The sequence below is a fragment of the Oncorhynchus kisutch genome, linkage group LG10 (assembly GCF_002021735.2).
Source record: "Oncorhynchus kisutch isolate 150728-3 linkage group LG10, Okis_V2, whole genome shotgun sequence".
Lineage (NCBI taxonomy): Eukaryota > Metazoa > Chordata > Actinopteri > Salmoniformes > Salmonidae > Oncorhynchus > Oncorhynchus kisutch.
The window spans coordinates 25,110,821-25,117,375 of record NC_034183.2 but is presented as its reverse complement, the minus strand read 5'-3'; the positions used below and the strand labels follow the sequence as shown (position 1 = coordinate 25,117,375).

General features: G+C 54.5%; 1 pseudogene; it reads right to left on the bottom strand.

The window, feature by feature from the left end:
* Positions 1 to 507: 507 nt before the first annotated feature.
* On the bottom strand, positions 508 to 5,384 carry LOC116375771 (uncharacterized; annotated as a pseudogene).
* Between the last annotated feature and the right edge of the window lie 1,171 nt (positions 5,385 to 6,555).

Genomic DNA, 6,555 nt, shown 5'->3' with positions numbered 1-6,555 from the left:
TTCCAGGGATATGGGGGACAAGGAAGCGGGAACGGGTAATACAGTCCGTGACTCTGGGGAACCACGCGGTGACACAGGGGGGGAGACAGGGGGAGTGGGCTGTCAGGAGCCTTGTCTGCGGCACCTGGGGGTGGGTGCCTGGAGAATGTCATTGCCAGAGAGGGGAATTGTGGGGGTTCCTGGGGTTTGGGGAGAAGAGGCCCCTCTGTATGGGGCTAACCTGTCCCGGTGCAGTGTCATCTTTCTCCCCCTGGGAGGAAGCTGCACCCGGTAAACAACCTCCCCTACCCTCTCCAGGACGCTGCAGGGTCCCACCCAGTGACTGTCCAACTTGGGGCATCTGCCTTTTTTCTTTAGGGGGCTGTAGACCCAGACCAGCTCCCCAGCCACAAAGTGCCTTCCCCAGGTGTGCATGTCATAGTTCCTCTTCTGCCTCAAACCTGCATTCACCAGCTGCTCTCTGGCGAAGGTGTGGGCTGTCTCCAGGCGGTCCTGGAGTCTCTGGGCTTACTCCGGCCCCGGGGGAACATGAGGGCTATCCAGGGGCCGAACAAACGCCATCTCCGCAGGGGTGCGGATCTCTCTCCCCAGCATGAGGAGGGCAGGCATGCAGGAGGTGGAGTCTTGGACAGTGGAGCAGCATGCGATGAGGACCATAGGCAGGTGCTTGTCCCAGTCACGCTGGTGTTTGGAAGAGACGATGGCCAGCTGCTGCCAGCTGCTGCCCAAGCCATCACTTTGAGCATGGAGAGGAGTAGTGCGGGTCTTGTGCATACCCAGCCTCTCAAACATGGTGGCGAACACACGGGACTCAAAGTTTCTGCCTTGGTTGTTGTGGATGGACTCCACTGCTCCAAACCTGCTGAACATCCCCGCTGTCAGGGTGTTGACGATGGTCTCTGCCTCCTGGTCAGGCAGAGCATAGGCCTCAGGCCATTTTGTGAAATAGTCCATGGCCGTGAGCACCCAGCGGTTTCCACTGTCTGTGGTGGGGAACAGCCCAAATACATCCACTCCCACCCTCTCCATGGGAGCCCCCACTGGAACTGTTGGAGCTGAGCATGAGAGCGGCCTGGGGGGCCCTTTCTCGCTGTGCAGTTGTCACAGCGGCGGCAAAAGTCCTCCACATCCCTCTTGTGCTGCCCCCAGTAAAGGCCCTGACGGAGGCGGCAGAGTGTTTTTTGTGACCCCAAAGTGTCCAGTCCCCACCCCTCCATGAGTACTCTGGAGCACAGCCTCCTGCAATGCTTTTGGGACCACCACCTGCCTTCTCTCCTCTCCCGTAGCTGACTCCTTCCATTCCCGCTCTCAAACTTTGACCGCAACCCTTTGGTCGGGAGTGAGAGCGCTGTCACCTCTTCCCATGGTGGCCTCACCTGCACCTCTACCCACTGTAGCACTGGCTGTAGGTCTGTGTCCCGTCCCTGCCCCCATTCAGCCACGTCGACAGTCTGCAGCTCACAGCAGGCAGCCCGCTCGCCCGACACACTGTGGCACAGACCCCCTCTGCACACAGCTCTCTCTCCCGTCCCTCTTACCACCCACAGTGGCGGCAGCCGTCTGCAGTGCAGGGCCGACGGGACATGGTGTTGGAGTGGCGTGCCCCTGCCCTGTGCACCACTGTGAAGTCGTACGGCTGAAGCTCCTCCAACCAGTGTGCCACCTGCCCCTCTGAAAGACATGAGCCACTGGAGAGCAGAGTGGTCAGTCCTTACAGTAAAGGGCAGGCCACCCAGGTAGTACTTGAAGTGTTTGACGGAAGCCACAACAGCCAAGAGCTCCCGCCGGGTGACACAGTAGCGGCGCTCATATTTGTCAAATGTTTTGCTGAAGTACGCCACCACTCTCTCCCCCTCTGGCCCCACCTGGGCCAGCACCCCACCCATGCCCACATTGCTCGCGTCTGTGTCCAGGATAAAGGGCAAGGTGAGGTCAGGGGGGGAGAGCACGGGAGCCTCGATCAGTGCACGTTTGAGGGTGTTGAACGCCTCCTCACACTCCACTGTCCAAGTGAAAGCCTTGTCCTTCAGCAGCAGGCGGTTCAGGGGAGCAGCGACGCTTGAGAAGCCCCGTACAAACCTCCTGTAGTACGAGGCAAGGCCCAGGAAGCTCTTCAGCTGACGCTGGTCGGAGGGGGTGGGCCAGTCTCAGACAGCCCCCACTTTGTCCTCCATGGTGCTGATCCCCTCCTTCCCCACTCGGTGGCCCAAGAAGGACACCTCTCTCCTCATGAAGTGGCACTACTCGGGGTGGAGCTTCAGACCTGCAGCAGCCACCCTCTCCAGCACACGCCGTAGCGCCCCCAGGGCTGACTGGAAGGAGCTGCCATGGGCCAGGATGTCGTCGAGGTATACCAGAAACTGCTGTCGGGGGATGCCATCCAGCACACTGTCCATCAAACGCTCAAAAGTAGCTGGAGCGTTGTACAGGCCGAAGCACAGGACCTTGAACTGCCAGTGTCCTCTGTTAGTGGAGAATGCAGTTTTGGCTCTGGCCTCTGGGGAGAGGGGTACCTGCCAGTAGCCACTGCGGAGGTCTAGTGAGGGGAACCAGGAGGACCCCCTAACCAGGGCTAGCGACTCATCGATACGTGGTATGGGGTATGAGACCTTCCTGGTTACCTCATTCAGCCGCCTGTACAGAACCTCAGCTTGCCCCCCTTCTTCGGAACCATGACGACTGGCGCCGCCCAGGGGCTGTCTGAGGGCTCGATGAAGTCTGCCCGCTGCATCTCCAACGGCCCGGGCTCACAGAGGGCTGTGTCATGGAGGTAGCTGGGGGAATGTAACACACAGCCGTAGGTGACAGGGGGGCTGGGGAAAAGTCACACACAGATGTGGGGGGGGGGGGGGGGGGGCAGCCATGAGTCTCTGCTGCTTTAACTGTTGGAGTAAAGGGTTTGTTGTGTTGAGTGAATGTGACATTAGGGGGGGGCCATGGTGACTGCCGGCCCTCCCTGGAAGCTCAGTGTGCCCCCATTTAGGTCTAACTGGCAGCCTGTGCTCCTAAGAAAGTCCAACCCCAGTATACAAGGGTCCTGCACAGCCGCCACCCACACAGGATGACGCACAGACCTGCCCCCTACTGTCAGAGTCATTAATCCCTTCCCTTTCATGGGTGCCAGCTCACCTGTGACTGTGCGGAGCTGCACAGTTGTGGGCTCACACTGAGTCCAACCTGGCACAATATCTGGCCTCACCAGACCCAGTGTCCACCAGGGCAGAGCAGGGCACCCCCTCCACAGTGACAGGGACATGACAAAAGTCCCCAACACAGGTCCAGCCCACCACAAAAACAGGCTTGCCCTCGTCTGCTTCTGGGGGAAGTGGAGCCTTGCTTCCCCGTCTGTGCCGGTGGGCTCCTCCTGAAGAAGATGGTGGTTGAGATAGAAAGCAAGGGGTCCGCACTACCCGGTCTATGCGGACCCCGAGCCGTTTCCCTGAGCTCTGGGGGACATGTGTCAAACCCGGCGCAGATGGCCGGGCTGGCCACAACCCCAGCAGACCCTGGGACCAGGGCGTGTGTTTTGTGCCGCCTGTAGTGACATAGCACGCATGAGTTCTGTCATTTCTGCCTCCTTATTATTCGACCATGCTGGTCATTTATGAACATTTGAACATCTTGGCCATGTTCTGTTATAATCTCCACCCGGCACAGCCAGAAGAGGACTGGCCACCCCACATAGCCTGGTTCCTCTCTAGGTTTCTTCCTAGGTTTTGGCCTTTCTAGGGAGTTTTTCCTAGCCACCATGCTTCTACACCTGCATTGCTTGCTGCTTGGGGTTTTAGGCTGGGTTTCTGTACAGCACTTTGAGATATCAGCTGATGTACGAAGAGCTATATAAATATTTTTATTTTATTTTTTATTTTATTTTATTTCAGCCACCCATGCAGGCTTTTCTGTCTCCGGGCTGCTCTGCCCCCCAGCTCGCACAGAGGGTCTGTCTCCCTGCACCCCCACCAAAGCCCCAGCTGAAGCCCCAGCCCAGACCAGCTCCCTCTCCAAAGCTATCTGCAATGACTAAGGATGAGCCAGCTGGGTCTGTATGCGCAGCTCCGTAGGAGAGAGCGCCTGTATGAACTGGTCCCGTGCTAGCTCGCTCTGCACGGAGGGGGGCATGTGAGCATATGCCCGCTGAGAGAGGCTCTCAATGTCATTAGCTAGCACCCGTAGAGGCTCTCCAGGCTGCCTGCGTCTATTACTCAGTTCAGAGCGCAGTAGCCCTGGCTGTACACACTGTCCATAGCGCCTCCTCAGTGCTCCCACTAAAGCACCATAATCATGTCTGTCCTCGGGGCTAATCAATATCAAACAGGCCAGAGCTTCATCCGTGAGGCATAAAGCCAACTGCAGTGCCCTTTCTTCATCCGACCACCCCCTAAAAGGAGCTAACAGTTCAAACTGAGCATGAAAAGTGTCATATATACATATATTCATATACATAGCTCATATATCAAGCACATATATTTAGGTGGCCTTAGTGCCCTCAGGCTGCTTTAGAGCCTAAAGCTTGCACAACACACCCCATGAATAGGAGACACAAGACTGCTGTTGCACAAAACATGGTTCCCCATTGTCAACAGGAAGCACCCTAGCCCCAGCCATAAACTGCCCCTCTCAGTTCCCCTTATCTCACGATTCCTTGACACACAGACATTTCATCGCATGAACACACACACCTCACTCCCCTCGCTATTGGTCGGGTGCCAAGAGCAGAGGACTCTGCTGTGCACCAATGGGGACCTGCTCTGGCTAGAGTAGGTCCGCCTCCAACCCTTCGGGACCATTCAGAAGACGAGACGACAAGACTCCACCTACATTATTCCATGTATAAAATTTGCTGTAACCTTTGTCTAAGCCCTTTTTCAGCGGACTCCTTACTGAGTCATATGACTAAGTCCGTGCACGTTAAACTGTAGGACAAGATATCTTTTGACTCAATAAACTGCCATTTTGTTACAACTGAAATCCACTCTGTCCAGCGTCCATGATTTGGTCTCAACTCTCCAGTATTTGAACACCAACAAAAGCTTCCCAATCCGCCTTACCGGAATACTTCCGGGTCTTAACAGATACGGACGCAGCCGGGAACTGGGCGCCGCCTTGTTTGTTAACCTCCTGAGCCCCAGATTCCTTGTCCCGCCGCGTCGACGTCACCCTTTCGGTCCGCCCACCAGAATCCGCCCGAAACACGAAGGACTCATCGATGAAGGACTCATGCCGGCTTCAGCCGCCATCACTCTAACGTCCTCCCTCAAGCGGCCTCTGGGCTCCGACGCCCTGGCGATCTCCTCAGCCAGGTCCTCCGACGTCCATGCACACGCACCTCCTTGACCATAATCGTCCCCTACCTCCACCTTCACTTTCAGATTCCCTCTTAGCATTTTCAACCCCGGTTCTCACCTACAGTAGCTAGCCACATAAGTCAGCTAGCTAGCTGGCTAACTTTTATCAACGTTTTTTTAATACTTCTGACACCTATGTAATGACCTGACTAGATCATAAAGGAACAATTGTCCAGACGGGGTTGAGTTTACGAATTGCCGTAGCCCACGCCAAATAAATGAAAGATAACCCACAAGCCAATCGTGACCTTCTCTTGTGAAGCCCAGACGTAAGAGAGAGAACAAAGGCTAAACCTGGTCTTAACTTCCAATGCTCCATCCCCCTCCACGCCACTCCGCCAGGATGCCCGGCATCAGAACATTCCAGGCATTCCCGTGATTGGCAGATAGCAGGTTGATTGAAATGTCGGACCCCGCGAACACTGGGTACACAACCACCTACTAGCCTAACACATAACACACAGCTGTCTGTGCCGTTCGCTACAATATGCAACGCAGGACACGCTAGATAATCTAGTAATATCATCAACCATGTGTAGTTAACTAGTGATTATGATTGATTGATTTTTTTATAAGATAAGTTTAATGCTAGCTAGCAACTTACCTTGGCTTCTTACTGCATTTGCACAACAGGCAGTCTCCTCGTGGAGTGCAATGTAATCAGGTGGTTAGAGTGTTGGACTAGTTAACTGTAAGGTTGCAAGATTGAATCCCTGAGCTGACAAGGTAAAAAGGCAGTTAACCCACCGTTCCTAGGCCGTCATTGAAAATCAGAATGTGTTCTTAACTGACTTGCCTAGTTAAATAAAGGTGTACTTAAAAAAAAAATGTATAGCCAAATCGGTGTCCAAAAATACCGATTTCCGATTGCTATGAAAACTTGAAATCGGCCCTAATTAATCGGCTATTCCGATTAATCGGTTGACCTCTAGTTGGGATTGTACCCTACTTCACATTAGGCAATCGTGGGGGAAGCTAATGGATGAGAACTATAGGGAGAAGGACTGCAAGGCAGAATGCCTCCTAGAGGTGTGCATTGAGAGCATTTGCTGTGGGGATTGTAAAAGATATGGCCACTTGTCAAATGTTTGCAGATGGGAGAATTATGTTATTAAAGAATCTGTGAATGGAAAATGTTGCAACTGTGGAGCAGATCATACTCCGGACCTCCTTGAGTCCTCCATTTGTGTGCAAGAGGTCGAGGTGTCAA